Below are 22,163 nucleotides of genomic sequence, written 5' to 3' on the forward strand. Positions count from 1 at the left end.
CTGGGGATTTCTGGGTAGGGGCTTCGGGTGCGCATTACTTTTTTGCCCAAGCGTCCAGTGGGGTTTCTGGTGCGCTCCGAAGTGGGGTTATTGGAGCGGCCCCTCTTTTTTTGTCCGAGCGTTTGGTGGGGTTGCGCGCCCTGGTGGGCACCATGGTGCGCACCAAGGAGCGCTCCGAAGTGTGCTCCAAGGTGCGGCGTGCACGAAGTCGGAGCCCGGTTTGCCCCGGGTGCGCACCTCGCGTGCACCTTCGCCGCGGTGGGCACCATGGCGTGCACGAAGTCGGAGCCCGGTTTGCCCCGGGTGCGCACCTCGCGTGCACCTTCGCCGGGGTGGGCACCTCGGCTGGGTTGCGCGCCCTGGTGCGCACCAAGGAGCGCTCCGAAGTGTGCTCCAAGGTGCGGCGTGCACGAAGTCGGAGCCCGGTTTGCCCCGGGTGCGCACCTCGCGTGCACCTTGGCGCGGTGGGCACCATGGCGTGCACGAAGTCGGAGCCCGGTTTGCCCCGGGTGCGCACCCCGCGTGCACCTTCGCCGGGGTGGGCACCTCGGCTGGGTTGCGCGCCCTGGTGCGCACCAAGGAGCGCTCCGAAGTGTGCTCCAAGGTGCGGCGTGCACGAAGTCGGAGCCCGGTTTGCCCCGGGTGCGCACCTCGCGTGCACCTTCGCCGCGGTGGGCACCTTGGCTGGGTTGGGCACCATTGAGCGCTCCGAAGTGTGCTCCAAGGTGCGCACCATGGCCCTCCAAGGTGCGCAGCATGGCGTGCACGAAGTCGGAGCCCGGTTTGCCCCGGGTGCGCACCTCGCGTGCACCTTCGCCAGGGTGGGCACCTCGGTGCGCACACCTTCTCAATGTTTTCTTGCCTTTTCTGGAAATTGGTGAAGGCAGCGCATCAAAGGTGCGCACCTCGGTGTGCTCCGAGGTGCGAACCCGAGAGCGCTCCGAGGTGCCCACGAAGTCGAAAGTCGGGTTAATTGCATTGTTTTCCCCGGGTGCGCTCCGAGGTGCGCAACATCGGTGCGCACCAAGGAGGGCTCCGAAGTGTGCTCCAAGGTGCGTACGATTCGGAGCTCGGTTTGCCCGGGGTGCGCACACCTTGGCTGGGTTGCGCACCCTTTGTGCGCTCCAAGGTGCGCACGAAGTCGGAGCTCGGTTTGCCCCGGGTGCGCACCTTCGCCAGGGTGCGCACCTTGATGCGCACGCCTTGGCTGGGCTGCGCACCTTGGTGGGCGCCATGGTGCGCACCTTTCGTGCGCTCCAAGGTGCGCACGAAGTCGGAGCTCGGTTTGCCCCGGGTGCGCACCTTGGTGGGCGCCATGGTGCACTCCGAGGTGCCCAAGATTGGTGCGCACCAAGGAGCGCTCCGAAGTGCGCTCCAAGGTGCGCAGGTGCGCGCGAAGTCGAAAGTTGGGTTAATTGTCCGGTTTGCCTCGGGTGCGCACCTTGCGTGCACCTTCGCCAGGGTGGGCGCCTTGGTGCGCACACCTTGGCTGGGCTGCGCACCCGGGCGCGCACACCTTGGCACCCGCGTTTCCTTCATTTTAAATTTTTTTTTTTTACAATCTCTCAAGTGGGAAATTCTATAATCTCAACTTTTTTTGCCTTTTCAGGAAACTTTTGAATGGAGCGCATCATTGGTGCGCTCCGAAGTGTGCTCCAAGGTGCGCACCTCTGGTGTGCTCCAAAGCTCTCTCTAGCTGCGTGCACCTGCCCCGGCCGCGCACCCGGCCCCGCCCAGCTTCGCTCACCTGTCCCGGGCGTCTGGTGCGGAACCTTAGAGTAAGAAACATCACCGTGCACCTTGGCCAACGTGCGCGACTCGACCGAGCGCGCACTGGCCGAGGTGCACACCGATTTCACCTGGGTGCGCGCGCAGCACCTCGGGCGCACCGGGGTGCGCGCACAACGCCCGGGTTGCACCGTGGCCTGTGTGCTCGGGGCGCCTCGGGTGCGCGCTCGGTGTCGCCCCCGCGCGCGCGGTAGTGCGGGCAGCGCACCCCGGCCCGGCCCGGCCCCGACGAGAACGCAAACGGGCAAAAGGTTTATTCAAATAGCATTGCGACGCCCGGCGAAAAACTAAAAAAGGGTGCAACACCGGGACTTCCCGGGAGGTCACCCATCCCAGTACTACTCCGGCCCAAGCGCGCTTAACTGCGGAGTTCTGATGGGATCCGGTGCACTAACGCTGGTATGATCGCACCCGTTATGAGCTTGTCGCAGTGTGTACTTAGCAAACCGCGACCCACGTGCGAATCCACCCCGGCCACCCACCCCCGTCGAGGTGCACACCCTCCCTCGCGAAGTGCGCCCCGTTCGCCAAGTGTGAGCCCTGCCCGGGTGCGCGCACCTTGCTAGGGCGTCGGGTGTGCACCCGGCCCGGCCTACGTGCGTGCACCTGGACGGGGCGTCGTGTGCGTGCAGTGTCCCGTCTGCAACGCGGTGCCCACACACCACCTCGGGCGCAACGACCTGCGCTCACATGTGGGCCGAGTGCACCTTGGTGCATGTTCGGGGCGCCTCGGGTGCACGCTCGATCTTGCCCCGGTGCACCAAGGCGCTCGGTTTGCCCCGGGTGCGCACTTGGTGCAAGGTGGGCACCCAAAATAGGGATCAAGCACCAAAACACAAGTTTCGGGATGCAAAATGGGACCCAAGGACCACAAATGCGTTCCAAGACCCATGATGGGTCCACGAGAACAAAAATGTGTTCCGAGACTTAATAAACAAATATTGGGTTTTAGGAGAAGAAACATGCTCTGATGCCCAAAACGAGAATCGACCCCGAAAAGGCCACAGGCCAAAAGTGGGATGCGAGACAAAAAAAAATGGGACCCGAGGACCAAAATTGGGTTCCCAGGTCGAAGACAGGGCAACCGGACAAGAAACGACCTCTAAGGCTCGAAATGAGTCCCGACGACTAAAACTTGACAAGAAGCACCCATCAGGCACCCAACTCGACACCCATGGGATGCCGACCCACCCGGGCTTCCACCTAGCACACCTTGGCACCCACCCACCCTCGCACCCAACCTCGCACCCAACTTAGCACCTTTGAACCCACATTGGCACTCACCCTGACCCTGGCACCTTGGAACCCACATTGGCACTCACCTTGACCCTGGCACCCACCTTTGCACTCACCTTGGGACCCACCCTGGCTCCCACCTCGGCACCCACCCAGACACCCACCTTGGTTCCTTGGCACCCACCTTGGATCCTTGGCACCCACCCCGACACCCACCTTGGCACGCAACTTGGCTACTTGCCACCCACCTTGGCTCCTTGACGCCCACCCCGACAACCACCCCGTGACCTACCCTGGCTAGGGTTGGTGCACACCCACCCTGGTGCCCACCTTGGCACCCACCCCATGACCCACCTTGGCACGCACCTTAGTACCCACCCCGTTACCCACCCTAGGACCCACCCCGTGACCCACCTTGGCCAGGGTGGGTGCCTTGGTGCGCACAACTTGCCTGGGCTGCACACCAGGGCGGGCTCAAGATGGCACCCGCGTTCCGTTTTTTTCACTATCTTTCAAAACGGAAATTTTAAAATCTCGTTTTTTTTTTTTTTTTGCCTTTTCTGGAAATTAGTGAAGGCAGCGCATCAAAGGTGCGCAATGCTGGTGCGAACCCGGGAGCGCTCCGATGTGTGCTCCAAGGTGCGGCGTGCACGAAGTCCGAGCCCGGCTTGCCCCGGGTGCGCACCTCGCGTGCACCTTCGCCGGGGTGAGCACCTTGGCTGGGTTGCGCGCCCTGGTGCGCACCAAGGAGCGCTCTGAAGTGTGCTCCAAGGTGCGGCGTGCACGAAGTCGGAGCTCGGTTTGCCCCGGGTGTGCACCTCGGGTGCGCACCTCGCGTGCACCTTCGCTGCGGTGGGCACCTTGGCTGGGTTGCGCGCCTTGGTGGGCACCATGCAGTGCACGAAGTCGGAGCCCGGTTTGCCCCGGGCGCGCACCTCCGCCAGGGTGGGCACCTTGGTGCGCACAACTTGCCTGGGCTGCGCACCAGGAAGGGCTCAAGATGGCACCCGCGTTCCGTTTTTTTCACTATCTTTCAGAACGGAAATTTTAAAATATCGTTTTTTTTTGCCTTTTCTGGAAATTAGTGAAGGCAGCGCATCAAAGGTGCGCAACGCTGGTGCGAACCTGGGAGCGCTCCGATGTGTGCTCCAAGGTGCGGCGTGCACGAAGTCGGAGCCCGGTTTGCCCCGGGTGCGCCCTGGTGGGCACCATGGTGCGCACCAAGGAGCGCTCCGAAGTGTGCTCCAAGGTGCGGCCTGCACGAAGTCGGAGCCCGGTTTGCCCCGGGCGTGCACCGCGGGTGGGCACCTTGGTGCGCATGCCTTGCCTGGGCTGCGCACCAGGGCGGGCTCAAGATGGCACCCGCGTTCCGTTTTTTTCACTATCTTTCAAAACGGAAATTTTAAAATCTCATTTTTTTTTGCCTTTTCTGGAAATTAGTGAAGGCAGCGCATCAAAGGTGCGCACCTCGCTGCCCACCACGGTGCGCAACGCCGGTGGGCACCCGGGAGTGCTTCGAAGTGTGCTCCAAGGTGCTGCGTGCACGTTGTCGGAGCCCGGTTTGCCCCGGGTGCGCACCTCGCGTGCACCTTCGTCGGGGTGGGCACCTTGGCTGGGTTTGCCCCGGCTGCGCTCCGAAGCGGGGTTATTTGGAGCGCCGCCTCTTTTTTTGTCGGAGCGTTTGGTGGGGTTTCTCGCATTGGCTCTTCCCAGGCCCGGTTGCCACCCTGGCGCGCACGAAGTCGGAAGTAGGGTTAATTGCCCGGGTGCGCACCTTTGCCAGGGTGGGCACCTTACCTGGGCTGTGCACCAGGGCGGGCTCAAGATGGCACCCGCGTTCCGTTTTTTTCACTATCTTTCAAAACGGAAATTTTAAAATCTCCTCTTTTTTTTGCCTTTTCTGGAAATTAGTGAAGGCAGCGCATCAAAGGTGCGCACCTCGCTGCCCACCTTGGTGTGCTCTGAGGTGCGCACCCGGGAGCGCTACGAAGTGTGCTCCAAGGTGCGGCGTGCACGTTGTCGGAGCCCGGTTTGCCCCGGGTGCGCACCTCGCCTGCACCTTGGCCGGGGTGGGCACCCTGGCTGGGTTTGCCCAGGGTGCGCTCCGAAGCGGGGTTACTGGAGCGCCCCCTCTTTTTTTGTCAGAGCGTTTGGTGGGGTTTCTCGCATTGGCTCTTCCCAGGCCCGGTTGTTGGGTGCGCTCCCACCCTGGCGCGCGCGAAGTTGGAAGTTGGGTTAATTGCCCGGGCGCGCACCTTCGCCAGGGTGGGCACCTTGGTGCGCACACCTTGGCTGGGCTGCGCACCAGGGCGGGCTCAAGATGGCACCAGCATTCCCTTTTTCTCACTATCTTTCAAAACGGAAATTTTAAAATCTCGTTTTCTTTTGCCTTTTATGGAAATTAGTGAAGGCATCGCATCAAAGGTGCGCACCTCGCTGCCCACCTTGGTGTGCTCCGAGGTGCCCACCACGGTGCGCTCCGAGGTGCCCACCACGGTGCGCAACGCCGGTGCGAACCCGGGAGCGCCCCGATGTGTGCTCCAAGGTGCGGCGTGCACGAAGCCGGACCCCGGTTTGCCCCGGGTGCGCACCTCGCGTGCACCTTGGTGCGCACACCTTGGCTGGGTTGCGCGGCCTGGTGGGCACCATGGTGCGCACCAAGGAGCGCTCCGAAGTGTGCTCCAAGGTGCGGCGTGCACGAAGTCCTAGCCCGGTTTGCCCCGGGTGCGCACCTTCGCCGCGGTGGGCACCATGGCGTGCACGAAGTCGGAGCCCGGTTTGCCCCGGGTGCGCACCTCGCGTGCACCTTCGCCGGGGTGGGCACCTCGGCTGGGTTGCGCGCCCTGGTGCGCACCAAGGAGCGCTCCGAAGTGTGCTCCAAGGTGCGGCGTGCACGAAGTCGGAGCCCGGTTTGCCCCGGGTGCGCACCTTCGCCGCGGTGGGCACCCTGGTGCGCACCATGGCGTGCACGAAGTCGGAGCCCGGTTTGCCCCGGGTGCGCACCTCGCGTGCACCTTCGGCGGGGTTGCGCGCCCTGGTGCGCACCAAGGAGCGCTCCGAAGTGTGCTCCAAGGTGCGGCGTGCACGAAGTCGGAGCCCGGTTTGCCCCGGGTGCGCACCTCGCGTGCACCTTCGGCGGGGTTGCGCGCCCTGGTGGGCACCATGGTGCGCACCAAGGAGCGCTCCGAAGTGTGCTCCAAGGTGCGGCGTGCACGAAGTCGGAGCCCGGTTTGCCCCGGGTGCGCACCTCGCGTGCACCTTCGCCGCGGTGGGCACCATGGCGTGCACGAAGTCGGAGCCCGGTTTGCCCCGGGTGCGCACCTCGCGTGCACCTTCGCCGGGGTGGGCACCTCGGCTGGGTTGCGCGCCCTGGTGCGCACCAAGGAGCGCTCCGAAGTGTGCTCCAAGGTGCGGCGTGCACGAAGTCGGAGCCCGGTTTGCCCCGGGTGCGCACCTCGCGTGCACCTTCGCCGCGGTGGGCACCATGGCGTGCACGAAGTCGGAGCCCGGTTTGCCCCGGGTGCGCACCCCGCGTGCACCTTCGCCGGGGTGGGCACCTCGGCTGGGTTGCGCGCCCTGGTGCGCACCAAGGAGCGCTCCGAAGTGTGCTCCAAGGTGCGGCGTGCACGAAGTCGGAGCCCGGTTTGCCCCGGGTGCGCACCTCGCGTGCACCTTCGCCGCGGTGGGCACCTTGGCTGGGTTGGGCACCATTGAGCGCTCCGAAGTGTGCTCCAAGGTGCGCACCATGGCCCTCCAAGGTGCGCAGCATGGCGTGCACGAAGTCGGAGCCCGGTTTGCCCCGGGTGCGCACCTCGCGTGCACCTTCGCCAGGGTGGGCACCTCGGTGCGCACACCTTCTCAATGTTTTCTTGCCTTTTCTGGAAATTGGTGAAGGCAGCGCATCAAAGGTGCGCACCTCGGTGTGCTCCGAGGTGCGAACCCGAGAGCGCTCCGAGGTGCCCACGAAGTCGAAAGTCGGGTTAATTGCATTGTTTTCCCCGGGTGCGCTCCGAGGTGCGCAACATCGGTGCGCACCAAGGAGGGCTCCGAAGTGTGCTCCAAGGTGCGCACGATTCGGAGCTCGGTTTGCCCGGGGTGCGCACACCTTGGCTGGGTTGCGCACCCTTTGTGCGCTCCAAGGTGCGCACGAAGTCGGAGCTCGGTTTGCCCCGGGTGCGCACCTTCGCCAGGGTGCGCACCTTGATGCGCACGCCTTGGCTGGGCTGCGCACCTTGGTGGGCGCCATGGTGCGCACCTTTCGTGCGCTCCAAGGTGCGCACGAAGTCGGAGCTCGGTTTGCCCCGGGTGCGCACCTTGGTGGGCGCCATGGTGCACTCCGAGGTGCCCAAGATTGGTGCGCACCAAGGAGCGCTCCGAAGTGCGCTCCAAGGTGCGCAGGTGCGCGCGAAGTCGAAAGTTGGGTTAATTGTCCGGTTTGCCTCGGGTGCGCACCTTGCGTGCACCTTCGCCAGGGTGGGCGCCTTGGTGCGCACACCTTGGCTGGGCTGCGCACCCGGGCGCGCACACCTTGGCACCCGCGTTTCCTTCATTTTAAATTTTTTTTTTTTACAATCTCTCAAGTGGGAAATTCTATAATCTCAACTTTTTTTGCCTTTTCAGGAAACTTTTGAATGGAGCGCATCATTGGTGCGCTCCGAAGTGTGCTCCAAGGTGCGCACCTCTGGTGTGCTCCAAAGCTCTCTCCAGCTGCGTGCACCTGCCCCGGCCGCGCACCCGGCCCCGCCCAGCTTCGCTCACCTGTCCCGGGCGTCTGGTGCGGAACCTTAGAGTAAGAAACATCACCGTGCACCTTGGCCAACGTGCGCGACTCGACCGAGCGCGCACTGGCCGAGGTGCACACCGATTTCACCTGGGTGCGCGCGCAGCACCTCGGGCGCACCGGGGTGCGCGCACAACGCCCGGGTTGCACCGTGGCCTGTGTGCTCGGGGCGCCTCGGGTGCGCACTCGGTGTCGCCCCCGCGCGCGCGGTAGTGCGGGCAGCGCACCCCGGCCCGGCCCGGCCCCGACGAGAACGCAAACGGGCAAAAGGTTTATTCAAATAGCATTGCGACGCCCGGCGAAAAACTAAGAAAGGGTGCAACACCGGGACTTCCCGGGAGGTCACCCATCCCAGTACTACTCCGGCCCAAGCGCGCTTAACTGCGGAGTTCTGATGGGATCCGGTGCACTAACGCTGGTATGATCGCACCCGTTATGAGCTTGTCGCAGTGTGTACTTAGCAAACCGCGACCCACGTGCGAATCCACCCCGGCCACCCACCCCCGTCGAGGTGCACACCCTCCCTCGCGAAGTGCGCCCCGTTCGCCAAGTGTGAGCCCTGCCCGGGTGCGCGCACCTTGCTAGGGCGTCGGGTGTGCACCCGGCCCGGCCTACGTGCGTGCACCTGGACGGGGCGTCGTGTGCGTGCAGTGTCCCGTCTGCAACGCGGTGCCCACACACCACCTCGGGCGCAACGACCTGCGCTCACATGTGGGCCGAGTGCACCTTGGTGCATGTTCGGGGCGCCTCGGGTGCACGCTCGATCTTGCCCCGGTGCACCAAGGCGCTCGGTTTGCCCCGGGTGCGCACTTGGTGCAAGGTGGGCACCCAAAATAGGGATCAAGCACCAAAACACAAGTTTCGGGATGCAAAATGGGACCCAAGGACCACAAATGCGTTCCAAGACCCATGATGGGTCCACGAGAACAAAAATGTGTTCCGAGACTTAATAAACAAATATTGGGTTTTAGGAGAAGAAACATGCTCTGATGCCCAAAACGAGAATCGACCCCGAAAAGGCCACAGGCCAAAAGTGGGATGCGAGACAAAAAAAAATGGGACCCGAGGACCAAAATTGGGTTCCCAGGTCGAAGACAGGGCAACCGGACAAGAAACGACCTCTAAGGCTCGAAATGAGTCCCGACGACTAAAACTTGACAAGAAGCACCCATCAGGCACCCAACTCGACACCCATGGGATGCCGACCCACCCGGGCTTCCACCTAGCACACCTTGGCACCCACCCACCCTCGCACCCAACCTCGCACCCAACTTAGCACCTTTGAACCCACATTGGCACTCACCCTGACCCTGGCACCTTGGAACCCACATTGGCACTCACCTTGACCCTGGCACCCACCTTTGCACTCACCTTGGGACCCACCCTGGCTCCCACCTCGGCACCCACCCAGACACCCACCTTGGTTCCTTGGCACCCACCTTGGATCCTTGGCACCCACCCCGACACCCACCTTGGCACGCAACTTGGCTACTTGCCACCCACCTTGGCTCCTTGACGCCCACCCCGACAACCACCCCGTGACCTACCCTGGCTAGGGTTGGTGCACACCCACCCTGGTGCCCACCTTGGCACCCACCCCATGACCCACCTTGGCACGCACCTTAGTACCCACCCCGTTACCCACCCTAGGACCCACCCCGTGACCCACCTTGGCCAGGGTGGGTGCCTTGGTGCGCACAACTTGCCTGGGCTGCACACCAGGGCGGGCTCAAGATGGCACCCGCGTTCCGTTTTTTTCACTATCTTTCAAAACGGAAATTTTAAAATCTCGTTTTTTTTTTTTTTTTGCCTTTTCTGGAAATTAGTGAAGGCAGCGCATCAAAGGTGCGCAATGCTGGTGCGAACCCGGGAGCGCTCCGATGTGTGCTCCAAGGTGCGGCGTGCACGAAGTCCGAGCCCGGCTTGCCCCGGGTGCGCACCTCGCGTGCACCTTCGCCGGGGTGAGCACCTTGGCTGGGTTGCGCGCCCTGGTGCGCACCAAGGAGCGCTCTGAAGTGTGCTCCAAGGTGCGGCGTGCACGAAGTCGGAGCTCGGTTTGCCCCGGGTGTGCACCTCGGGTGCGCACCTCGCGTGCACCTTCGCTGCGGTGGGCACCTTGGCTGGGTTGCGCGCCTTGGTGGGCACCATGCAGTGCACGAAGTCGGAGCCCGGTTTGCCCCGGGCGCGCACCTCCGCCAGGGTGGGCACCTTGGTGCGCACAACTTGCCTGGGCTGCGCACCAGGAAGGGCTCAAGATGGCACCCGCGTTCCGTTTTTTTCACTATCTTTCAGAACGGAAATTTTAAAATATCGTTTTTTTTTGCCTTTTCTGGAAATTAGTGAAGGCAGCGCATCAAAGGTGCGCAACGCTGGTGCGAACCTGGGAGCGCTCCGATGTGTGCTCCAAGGTGCGGCGTGCACGAAGTCGGAGCCCGGTTTGCCCCGGGTGCGCCCTGGTGGGCACCATGGTGCGCACCAAGGAGCGCTCCGAAGTGTGCTCCAAGGTGCGGCCTGCACGAAGTCGGAGCCCGGTTTGCCCCGGGCGTGCACCGCGGGTGGGCACCTTGGTGCGCATGCCTTGCCTGGGCTGCGCACCAGGGCGGGCTCAAGATGGCACCCGCGTTCCGTTTTTTTCACTATCTTTCAAAACGGAAATTTTAAAATCTCATTTTTTTTTGCCTTTTCTGGAAATTAGTGAAGGCAGCGCATCAAAGGTGCGCACCTCGCTGCCCACCACGGTGCGCAACGCCGGTGGGCACCCGGGAGTGCTTCGAAGTGTGCTCCAAGGTGCTGCGTGCACGTTGTCGGAGCCCGGTTTGCCCCGGGTGCGCACCTCGCGTGCACCTTCGTCGGGGTGGGCACCTTGGCTGGGTTTGCCCCGGCTGCGCTCCGAAGCGGGGTTATTGGAGCGCCGCCTCTTTTTTTGTCGGAGCGTTTGGTGGGGTTTCTCGCATTGGCTCTTCCCAGGCCCGGTTGCCACCCTGGCGCGCACGAAGTCGGAAGTAGGGTTAATTGCCCGGGTGCGCACCTTTGCCAGGGTGGGCACCTTACCTGGGCTGTGCACCAGGGCGGGCTCAAGATGGCACCCGCGTTCCGTTTTTTTCACTATCTTTCAAAACGGAAATTTTAAAATCTCCTCTTTTTTTTGCCTTTTCTGGAAATTAGTGAAGGCAGCGCATCAAAGGTGCGCACCTCGCTGCCCACCTTGGTGTGCTCTGAGGTGCGCACCCGGGAGCGCTACGAAGTGTGCTCCAAGGTGCGGCGTGCACGTTGTCGGAGCCCGGTTTGCCCCGGGTGCGCACCTCGCCTGCACCTTGGCCGGGGTGGGCACCCTGGCTGGGTTTGCCCAGGGTGCGCTCCGAAGCGGGGTTACTGGAGCGCCCCCTCTTTTTTTGTCAGAGCGTTTGGTGGGGTTTCTCGCATTGGCTCTTCCCAGGCCCGGTTGTTGGGTGCGCTCCCACCCTGGCGCGCGCGAAGTTGGAAGTTGGGTTAATTGCCCGGGCGCGCACCTTCGCCAGGGTGGGCACCTTGGTGCGCACACCTTGGCTGGGCTGCGCACCAGGGCGGGCTCAAGATGGCACCAGCATTCCCTTTTTCTCACTATCTTTCAAAACGGAAATTTTAAAATCTCGTTTTCTTTTGCCTTTTATGGAAATTAGTGAAGGCATCGCATCAAAGGTGCGCACCTCGCTGCCCACCTTGGTGTGCTCCGAGGTGCCCACCACGGTGCGCTCCGAGGTGCCCACCACGGTGCGCAACGCCGGTGCGAACCCGGGAGCGCCCCGATGTGTGCTCCAAGGTGCGGCGTGCACGAAGCCGGACCCCGGTTTGCCCCGGGTGCGCACCTCGCGTGCACCTTGGTGCGCACACCTTGGCTGGGTTGCGCGGCCTGGTGGGCACCATGGTGCGCACCAAGGAGCGCTCCGAAGTGTGCTCCAAGGTGCGGCGTGCACGAAGTCCTAGCCCGGTTTGCCCCGGGTGCGCACCTTCGCCGCGGTGGGCACCATGGCGTGCACGAAGTCGGAGCCCGGTTTGCCCCGGGTGCGCACCTCGCGTGCACCTTCGCCGGGGTGGGCACCTCGGCTGGGTTGCGCGCCCTGGTGCGCACCAAGGAGCGCTCCGAAGTGTGCTCCAAGGTGCGGCGTGCACGAAGTCGGAGCCCGGTTTGCCCCGGGTGCGCACCTTCGCCGCGGTGGGCACCCTGGTGCGCACCATGGCGTGCACGAAGTCGGAGCCCGGTTTGCCCCGGGTGCGCACCTCGCGTGCACCTTCGGCGGGGTTGCGCGCCCTGGTGCGCACCAAGGAGCGCTCCGAAGTGTGCTCCAAGGTGCGGCGTGCACGAAGTCGGAGCCCGGTTTGCCCCGGGTGCGCACCTCGCGTGCACCTTCGGCGGGGTTGCGCGCCCTGGTGGGCACCATGGTGCGCACCAAGGAGCGCTCCGAAGTGTACTCCAAGGTGCGGCGTGCACGAAGTCGGAGCCCGGTTTGCCCCGGGTGCGCACCTCGCGTGCACCTTCGCCGCGGTGGGCACCATGGCGTGCACGAAGTCGGAGCCCGGTTTGCCCCGGGTGCGCACCTCGCGTGCACCTTCGCCGCGGTGGGCACCATGGCGTGCACGAAGTCGGAGCCCGGTTTGCCCCGGGTGCGCACCTCGCGTGCACCTTCGCTGGGGTGGGCACCTCGGCTGGGTTGCGCGCCCTGGTGCGCACCAAGGAGCGCTCCGAAGTGTGCTCCAAGGTGCGGCGTGCACGAAGTCGGAGCCCGGTTTGCCCCGGGTGCGCACCTCGCGTGCACCTTCGCCGCGGTGGGCACCATGGCGTGCACGAAGTCGGAGCCCGGTTTGCCCCGGGTGCGCACCCCGCGTGCACCTTCGCCGGGGTGGGCACCTCGGCTGGGTTGCGCGCCCTGGTGCGCACCAAGGAGCGCTCCGAAGTGTGCTCCAAGGTGCGGCGTGCACGAAGTCGGAGCCCGGTTTACCCCGGGTGCGCACCTCGCGTGCACCTTCGCCGCGGTGGGCACCTTGGCTGGGTTGGGCACCATTGAGCGCTCCGAAGTGTGCTCCAAGGTGCGCACCATGGCCCTCCAAGGTGCGCAGCATGGCGTGCACGAAGTCGGAGCCCGGTTTGCCCCGGGTGCGCACCTCGCGTGCACCTTCGCCAGGGTGGGCACCTCGGTGCGCACACCTTCTCAATGTTTTCTTGCCTTTTCTGGAAATTGGTGAAGGCAGCGCATCAAAGGTGCGCACCTCGGTGTGCTCCGAGGTGCGAACCCGAGAGCGCTCCGAGGTGCCCACGAAGTCGAAAGTCGGGTTAATTGCATTGTTTTCCCCGGGTGCGCTCCGAGGTGCGCAACATCGGTGCGCACCAAGGAGGGCTCCGAAGTGTGCTCCAAGGTGCGCACGATTCGGAGCTCGGTTTGCCCGGGGTGCGCACACCTTGGCTGGGTTGCGCACCCTTTGTGCGCTCCAAGGTGCGCACGAAGTCGGAGCTCGGTTTGCCCCGGGTGCGCACCTTCGCCAGGGTGCGCACCTTGATGCGCACGCCTTGGCTGGGCTGCGCACCTTGGTGGGCGCCATGGTGCGCACCTTTCGTGCGCTCCAAGGTGCGCACGAAGTCGGAGCTCGGTTTGCCCTGGGTGCGCACCTTGGTGGGCGCCATGGTGCACTCCGAGGTGCCCAAGATTGGTGCGCACCAAGGAGCGCTCCGAAGTGCGCTCCAAGGTGCGCAGGTGCGCGCGAAGTCGAAAGTTGGGTTAATTGTCCGGTTTGCCTCGGGTGCGCACCTTGCGTGCACCTTCGCCAGGGTGGGCGCCTTGGTGCGCACACCTTGGCTGGGCTGCGCACCCGGGCGCGCACACCTTGGCACCCGCGTTTCCTTCATTTTAAATTTTTTTTTTTTACAATCTCTCAAGTGGGAAATTCTATAATCTCAACTTTTTTTGCCTTTTCAGGAAACTTTTGAATGGAGCGCATCATTGGTGCGCTCCGAAGTGTGCTCCAAGGTGCGCACCTCTGGTGTGCTCCAAAGCTCTCTCCAGCTGCGTGCACCTGCCCCGGCCGCGCACCCGGCCCCGCCCAGCTTCGCTCACCTGTCCCGGGCGTCTGGTGCGGAACCTTAGAGTAAGAAACATCACCGTGCACCTTGGCCAACGTGCGCGACTCGACCGAGCGCGCACTGGCCGAGGTGCACACCGATTTCACCTGGGTGCGCGCGCAGCACCTCGGGCGCACCGGGGTGCGCGCACAACGCCCGGGTTGCACCGTGGCCTGTGTGCTCGGGGCGCCTCGGGTGCGCGCTCGGTGTCGCCCCCGCGCGCGCGGTAGTGCGGGCAGCGCACCCCGGCCCGGCCCGGCCCCGACGAGAACGCAAACGGGCAAAAGGTTTATTCAAATAGCATTGCGACGCCCGGCGAAAAACTAAAAAAGGGTGCAACACCGGGACTTCCCGGGAGGTCACCCATCCCAGTACTACTCCGGCCCAAGCGCGCTTAACTGCGGAGTTCTGATGGGATCCGGTGCACTAACGCTGGTATGATCGCACCCGTTATGAGCTTGTCGCAGTGTGTACTTAGCAAACCGCGACCCACGTGCGAATCCACCCCGGCCACCCACCCCCGTCGAGGTGCACACCCTCCCTCGCGAAGTGCGCCCCGTTCGCCAAGTGTGAGCCCTGCCCGGGTGCGCGCACCTTGCTAGGGCGTCGGGTGTGCACCCGGCCCGGCCTACGTGCGTGCACCTGGACGGGGCGTCGTGTGCGTGCAGTGTCCCGTCTGCAACGCGGTGCCCACACACCACCTCGGGCGCAACGACCTGCGCTCACATGTGGGCCGAGTGCACCTTGGTGCATGTTCGGGGCGCCTCGGGTGCACGCTCGATCTTGCCCCGGTGCACCAAGGCGCTCGGTTTGCCCCGGGTGCGCACTTGGTGCAAGGTGGGCACCCAAAATAGGGATCAAGCACCAAAACACAAGTTTCGGGATGCAAAATGGGACCCAAGGACCACAAATGCGTTCCAAGACCCATGATGGGTCCACGAGAACAAAAATGTGTTCCGAGACTTAATAAACAAATATTGGGTTTTAGGAGAAGAAACATGCTCTGATGCCCAAAACGAGAATCGACCCCGAAAAGGCCACAGGCCAAAAGTGGGATGCGAGACAAAAAAAAATGGGACCCGAGGACCAAAATTGGGTTCCCAGGTCGAAGACAGGGCAACCGGACAAGAAACGACCTCTAAGGCTCGAAATGAGTCCCGACGACTAAAACTTGACAAGAAGCACCCATCAGGCACCCAACTCGACACCCATGGGATGCCGACCCACCCGGGCTTCCACCTAGCACACCTTGGCACCCACCCACCCTCGCACCCAACCTCGCACCCAACTTAGCACCTTTGAACCCACATTGGCACTCACCCTGACCCTGGCACCTTGGAACCCACATTGGCACTCACCTTGACCCTGGCACCCACCTTTGCACTCACCTTGGGACCCACCCTGGCTCCCACCTCGGCACCCACCCAGACACCCACCTTGGTTCCTTGGCACCCACCTTGGATCCTTGGCACCCACCCCGACACCCACCTTGGCACGCAACTTGGCTACTTGCCACCCACCTTGGCTCCTTGACGCCCACCCCGACAACCACCCCGTGACCTACCCTGGCTAGGGTTGGTGCACACCCACCCTGGTGCCCACCTTGGCACCCACCCCATGACCCACCTTGGCACGCACCTTAGTACCCACCCCGTTACCCACCCTAGGACCCACCCCGTGACCCACCTTGGCCAGGGTGGGTGCCTTGGTGCGCACAACTTGCCTGGGCTGCACACCAGGGCGGGCTCAAGATGGCACCCGCGTTCCGTTTTTTTCACTATCTTTCAAAACGGAAATTTTAAAATCTCGTTTTTTTTTTTTTTTTGCCTTTTCTGGAAATTAGTGAAGGCAGCGCATCAAAGGTGCGCAATGCTGGTGCGAACCCGGGAGCGCTCCGATGTGTGCTCCAAGGTGCGGCGTGCACGAAGTCCGAGCCCGGCTTGCCCCGGGTGCGCACCTCGCGTGCACCTTCGCCGGGGTGAGCACCTTGGCTGGGTTGCGCGCCCTGGTGCGCACCAAGGAGCGCTCTGAAGTGTGCTCCAAGGTGCGGCGTGCACGAAGTCGGAGCTCGGTTTGCCCCGGGTGTGCACCTCGGGTGCGCACCTCGCGTGCACCTTCGCTGCGGTGGGCACCTTGGCTGGGTTGCGCGCCTTGGTGGGCACCATGCAGTGCACGAAGTCGGAGCCCGGTTTGCCCCGGGCGCGCACCTCCGCCAGGGTGGGCACCTTGGTGCGCACAACTTGCCTGGGCTGCGCACCAGGAAGGGCTCAAGATGGCACCCGCGTTCCGTTTTTTTCACTATCTTTCAGAACGGAAATTTTAAAATATCGTTTTTTTTTGCCTTTTCTGGAAATTAGTGAAGGCAGCGCATCAAAGGTGCGCAACGCTGGTGCGAACCTGGGAGCGCTCCGATGTGTGCTCCAAGGTGCGGCGTGCACGAAGTCGGAGCCCGGTTTGCCCCGGGTGCGCCCTGGTGGGCACCATGGTGCGCACCAAGGAGCGCTCCGAAGTGTGCTCCAAGGTGCGGCCTGCACGAAGTCGGAGCCCGGTTTGCCCCGGGTGTGCACCGCGGGTGGGCACCTTGGTGCGCATGCCTTGCCTGGGCTGCGCACCAGGGCGGGCTCAAGATGGCACCCGCGTTCCGTTTTTTTCACTATCTTTCAAAACGGAAATTTTAAAATCTCATTTTTTTTTGCCTTTTCTGGAAATTAGTGAAGGCAGCGCATCAAAGGTGCGCACCTCGCTGCCCACCACGGTGCGCAACGCCGGTGGGCACCCGGGAGTGCTTCGAAGTGTGCTCCAAGGTGCTGCGTGCACGTTGTCGGAGCCCGGTTTGCCCCGGGTGCGCACCTCGCGTGCACCTTCGTCGGGGTGGGCACCTTGGCTGGGTTTGCCCCGGCTGCGCTCCGAAGCGGGGTTATTGGAGCGCCGCCTCTTTTTTTGTCGGAGCGTTTGGTGGGGTTTCTCGCATTGGCTCTTCCCAGGCCCGGTTGCCACCCTGGCGCGCACGAAGTCGGAAGTAGGGTTAATTGCCCGGGTGCGCACCTTTGCCAGGGTGGGCACCTTACCTGGGCTGTGCACCCGGGCGGGCTCAAGATGGCACCCGCGTTCCGTTTTTTTCACTATCTTTCAAAACGGAAATTTTAAAATCTCCTCTTTTTTTTGCCTTTTCTGGAAATTAGTGAAGGCAGCGCATCAAAGGTGCGCACCTCGCTGCCCACCTTGGTGTGCTCTGAGGTGCGCACCCGGGAGCGCTACGAAGTGTGCTCCAAGGTGCGGCGTGCACGTTGTCGGAGCCCGGTTTGCCCCGGGTGCGCACCTCGCCTGCACCTTGGCCGGGGTGGGCACCCTGGCTGGGTTTGCCCAGGGTGCGCTCCGAAGCGGGGTTACTGGAGCGCCCCCTCTTTTTTTGTCAGAGCGTTTGGTGGGGTTTCTCGCATTGGCTCTTCCCAGGCCCGGTTGTTGGGTGCGCTCCCACCCTGGCGCGCGCGAAGTTGGAAGTTGGGTTAATTGCCCGGGCGCGCACCTTCGCCAGGGTGGGCACCTTGGTGCGCACACCTTGGCTGGGCTGCGCACCAGGGCGGGCTCAAGATGGCACCAGCATTCCCTTTTTCTCACTATCTTTCAAAACGGAAATTTTAAAATCTCGTTTTCTTTTGCCTTTTATGGAAATTAGTGAAGGCATCGCATCAAAGGTGCGCACCTCGCTGCCCACCTTGGTGTGCTCCGAGGTGCCCACCACGGTGCGCTCCGAGGTGCCCACCACGGTGCGCAACGCCGGTGCGAACCCGGGAGCGCCCCGATGTGTGCTCCAAGGTGCGGCGTGCACGAAGCCGGACCCCGGTTTGCCCCGGGTGCGCACCTCGCGTGCACCTTGGTGCGCACACCTTGGCTGGGTTGCGCGGCCTGGTGGGCACCATGGTGCGCACCAAGGAGCGCTCCGAAGTGTGCTCCAAGGTGCGGCGTGCACGAAGTCCTAGCCCGGTTTGCCCCGGGTGCGCACCTTCGCCGCGGTGGGCACCATGGCGTGCACGAAGTCGGAGCCCGGTTTGCCCCGGGTGCGCACCTCGCGTGCACCTTCGCCGGGGTGGGCACCTCGGCTGGGTTGCGCGCCCTGGTGCGCACCAAGGAGCGCTCCGAAGTGTGCTCCAAGGTGCGGCGTGCACGAAGTCGGAGCCCGGTTTGCCCCGGGTGCGCACCTCGCGTGCACCTTCGGCGGGGTTGCGCGCCCTGGTGCGCACCAAGGAGCGCTCCGAAGTGTGCTCCAAGGTGCGGCGTGCACGAAGTCGGAGCCCGGTTTGCCCCGGGTGCGCACCTCGCGTGCACCTTCGGCGGGGTTGCGCGCCCTGGTGGGCACCATGGTGCGCACCAAGGAGCGCTCCGAAGTGTGCTCCAAGGTGCGGCGTGCACGAAGTCGGAGCCCGGTTTGCCCCGGGTGCGCACCTCGCGTGCACCTTCGCCGCGGTGGGCACCATGGCGTGCACGAAGTCGGAGCCCGGTTTGCCCCGGGTGCGCACCTCGCGTGCACCTTCGCCGGGGTGGGCACCTCGGCTGGGTTGCGCGCCCTGGTGCGCACCAAGGAGCGCTCCGAAGTGTGCTCCAAGGTGCGGCGTGCACGAAGTCGGAGCCCGGTTTGCCCCGGGTGCGCACCTCGCGTGCACCTTCGCCGCGGTGGGCACCATGGCGTGCACGAAGTCGGAGCCCGGTTTGCCTCGGGTGCGCACCCCGCGTGCACCTTCGCCGGGGTGGGCACCTCGGCTGGGTTGCGCGCCCTGGTGCGCACCAAGGAGCGCTCCGAAGTGTGCTCCAAGGTGCGGCGTGCACGAAGTCGGAGCCCGGTTTGCCCCGGGTGCGCACCTCGCGTGCACCTTCGCCGCGGTGGGCACCTTGGCTGGGTTGGGCACCATTGAGCGCTCCGAAGTGTGCTCCAAGGTGCGCACCATGGCCCTCCAAGGTGCGCAGCATGGCGTGCACGAAGTCGGAGCCCGGTTTGCCCCGGGTGCGCACCTCGCGTGCACCTTCGCCAGGGTGGGCACCTCGGTGCGCACACCTTCTCAATGTTTTCTTGCCTTTTCTGGAAATTGGTGAAGGCAGCGCATCAAAGGTGCGCACCTCGGTGTGCTCCGAGGTGCGAACCCGAGAGCGCTCCGAGGTGCCCACGAAGTCGAAAGTCGGGTTAATTGCATTGTTTTCCCCGGGTGCGCTCCGAGGTGCGCAACATCGGTGCGCACCAAGGAGGGCTCCGAAGTGTGCTCCAAGGTGCGCACGATTCGGAGCTCGGTTTGCCCGGGGTGCGCACACCTTGGCTGGGTTGCGCACCCTTTGTGCGCTCCAAGGTGCGCACGAAGTCGGAGCTCGGTTTGCCCCGGGTGCGCACCTTCGCCAGGGTGCGCACCTTGATGCGCACGCCTTGGCTGGGCTGCGCACCTTGGTGGGCGCCATGGTGCGCACCTTTCGTGCGCTCCAAGGTGCGCACGAAGTCGGAGCTCGGTTTGCCCCGGGTGCGCACCTTGGTGGGCGCCATGGTGCACTCCGAGGTGCCCAAGATTGGTGCGCAACAAGGAGCGCTCCGAAGTGCGCTCCAAGGTGCGCAGGTGCGCGCGAAGTCGAAAGTTGGGTTAATTGTCCGGTTTGCCTCGGGTGCGCACCTTGCGTGCACCTTCGCCAGGGTGGGCGCCTTGGTGCGCACACCTTGGCTGGGCTGCGCACCCGGGCGCGCACACCTTGGCACCCGCGTTTCCTTCATTTTAAATTTTTTTTTTTTACAATCTCTCAAGTGGGAAATTCTATAATCTCAACTTTTTTTGCCTTTTCAGGAAACTTTTGAATGGAGCGCATCATTGGTGCGCTCCGAAGTGTGCTCCAAGGTGCGCACCTCTGGTGTGCTCCAAAGCTCTCTCCAGCTGCGTGCACCTGCCCCGGCCGCGCACCCGGCCCCGCCCAGCTTCGCTCACCTGTCCCGGGCGTCTGGTGCGGAACCTTAGAGTAAGAAACATCACCGTGCACCTTGGCCAACGTGCGCGACTCGACCGAGCGCGCACTGGCCGAGGTGCACACCGATTTCACCTGGGTGCGCGCGCAGCACCTCGGGCGCACCGGGGTGCGCGCACAACGCCCGGGTTGCACCGTGGCCTGTGTGCTCGGGGCGCCTCGGGTGCGCGCTCGGTGTCGCCCCCGCGCGCGCGGTAGTGCGGGCAGCGCACCCCGGCCCGGCCCGGCCCCGACGAGAACGCAAACGGGCAAAAGGTTTATTCAAATAGCATTGCGACGCCCGGCGAAAAACTAAGAAAGGGTGCAACACCGGGACTTCCCGGGAGGTCACCCATCCTAGTACTACTCCGGCCCAAGCGCGCTTAACTGCGGAGTTCTGATGGGATCCGGTGCACTAACGCTGGTATGATCGCACCCGTTATGAGCTTGTCGCAGTGTGTACTTAGCAAACCGCGACCCACGTGCGAATCCACCCCGGCCACCCACCCCCGTCGAGGTGCACACCCTCCCTCGCGAAGTGCGCCCCGTTCGCCAAGTGTGAGCCCTGCCCGGGTGCGCGCACCTTGCTAGGGCGTCGGGTGTGCACCCGGCCCGGCCTACGTGCGTGCACCTGGACGGGGCGTCGTGTGCGTGCAGTGTCCCGTCTGCAACGCGGTGCCCACACACCACCTCGGGCGCAACGACCTGCGCTCACATGTGGGCCGAGTGCACCTTGGTGCATGTTCGGGGCGCCTCGGGTGCACGCTCGATCTTGCCCCGGTGCACCAAGGCGCTCGGTTTGCCCCGGGTGCGCACTTGGTGCAAGGTGGGCACCCAAAATAGGGATCAAGCACCAAAACACAAGTTTCGGGATGCAAAATGGGACCCAAGGACCACAAATGCGTTCCAAGACCCATGATGGGTCCACGAGAACAAAAATGTGTTCCGAGACTTAATAAACAAATATTGGGTTTTAGGAGAAGAAACATGCTCTGATGCCCAAAACGAGAATCGACCCCGAAAAGGCCACAGGCCAAAAGTGGGATGCGAGACAAAAAAAAATGGGACCCGAGGACCAAAATTGGGTTCCCAGGTCGAAGACAGGGCAACCGGACAAGAAACGACCTCTAAGGCTCGAAATGAGTCCCGACGACTAAAACTTGACAAGAAGCACCCATCAGGCACCCAACTCGACACCCATGGGATGCCGACCCACCCGGGCTTCCACCTAGCACACCTTGGCACCCACCCACCCTCGCACCCAACCTCGCACCCAACTTAGCACCTTTGAACCCACATTGGCACTCACCCTGACCCTGGCACCTTGGAACCCACATTGGCACTCACCTTGACCCTGGCACCCACCTTTGCACTCACCTTGGGACCCACCCTGGCTCCCACCTCGGCACCCACCCAGACACCCACCTTGGTTCCTTGGCACCCACCTTGGATCCTTGGCACCCACCCCGACACCCACCTTGGCACGCAACTTGGCTACTTGCCACCCACCTTGGCTCCTTGACGCCCACCCCGACAACCACCCCGTGACCTACCCTGGCTAGGGTTGGTGCACACCCACCCTGGTGCCCACCTTGGCACCCACCCCATGACCCACCTTGGCACGCACCTTAGTACCCACCCTGTTACCCACCCTAGGACCCACCCCGTGACCCACCTTGGCCAGGGTGGGTGCACCCACCCTGGTGCCCACCTTGGCACCCACCCATCCTAGCACCCAGCCTGTGACCGGGCTTGGAACCCAACCTTGCACCCGTCTTGGCCAGTGTGGGTGCGCACCCATCCTGGCACCCACGTTGTGACACACCCTTTAACCCACGCACCCTAGCAGCCACGTTGGCACCCACCTTGGAACACAACCTAGCAACTTGGCACCCACCCCGTGACCCACCTTGGCATCCACCATAGCAGTCGCCCACTTGGCACCCACCTTGGAACCCAAGTTGGCACCCACCTCGGCACCCACCTTGACACTTGTGGACCCACCTTGCCACTCACCCTAGCATCGACCCATCCTAGCACCCACCCTGGCACCTTTGCACCCTAGCACTCACCCATCCTAGCACCTAACCTGTGACCCACCTTGACACTCACCCTCGCACCCACCTTGGAACCCAACCTAGCACCCACCCACCCTGACACCAACCCTAGCACCTACCCACCCTTGCACCCACCCTGTGACCCATCTTGGCACCCACCCATCCTACCACTCAACCTATCACCCACCTTCTCACCCACCTTGGCATCCACCTTAGCACCCACCCACACTGGCACCTTGGC

The 22,163-nt window shown here is 63.6% G+C and overlaps 4 non-coding genes across 4 annotated transcripts; all 4 read right to left on the minus strand.

Moving 5' to 3' along the window:
• Positions 1 to 2,082: 2,082 nt before the first annotated feature.
• LOC131868097 (5S ribosomal RNA) lies at positions 2,083 to 2,201 on the minus strand. The gene has a single exon (XR_009366590.1). It is a non-coding gene; the product is annotated as a 5S ribosomal RNA (ribosomal RNA).
• Positions 2,202 to 8,117: 5,916 nt separating this feature from the next.
• Positions 8,118 to 8,236, minus strand: LOC131868098 (5S ribosomal RNA). The gene has a single exon (XR_009366591.1). It is a non-coding gene; the product is annotated as a 5S ribosomal RNA (ribosomal RNA).
• A 5,989-nt stretch (positions 8,237 to 14,225) lies between these two features.
• On the minus strand, positions 14,226 to 14,344 carry LOC131868099 (5S ribosomal RNA). Its single transcript, XR_009366592.1, has one exon. It is a non-coding gene; the product is annotated as a 5S ribosomal RNA (ribosomal RNA).
• Positions 14,345 to 20,184: 5,840 nt separating this feature from the next.
• LOC131868081 (5S ribosomal RNA) lies at positions 20,185 to 20,303 on the minus strand. The gene has a single exon (XR_009366574.1). It is a non-coding gene; the product is annotated as a 5S ribosomal RNA (ribosomal RNA).
• Between the last annotated feature and the right edge of the window lie 1,860 nt (positions 20,304 to 22,163).

This window comes from Cryptomeria japonica, unplaced genomic scaffold (genome assembly GCF_030272615.1).
Source record: "Cryptomeria japonica unplaced genomic scaffold, Sugi_1.0 HiC_scaffold_195, whole genome shotgun sequence".
In the NCBI taxonomy this organism is placed as follows: domain Eukaryota; kingdom Viridiplantae; phylum Streptophyta; class Pinopsida; order Cupressales; family Cupressaceae; genus Cryptomeria; species Cryptomeria japonica.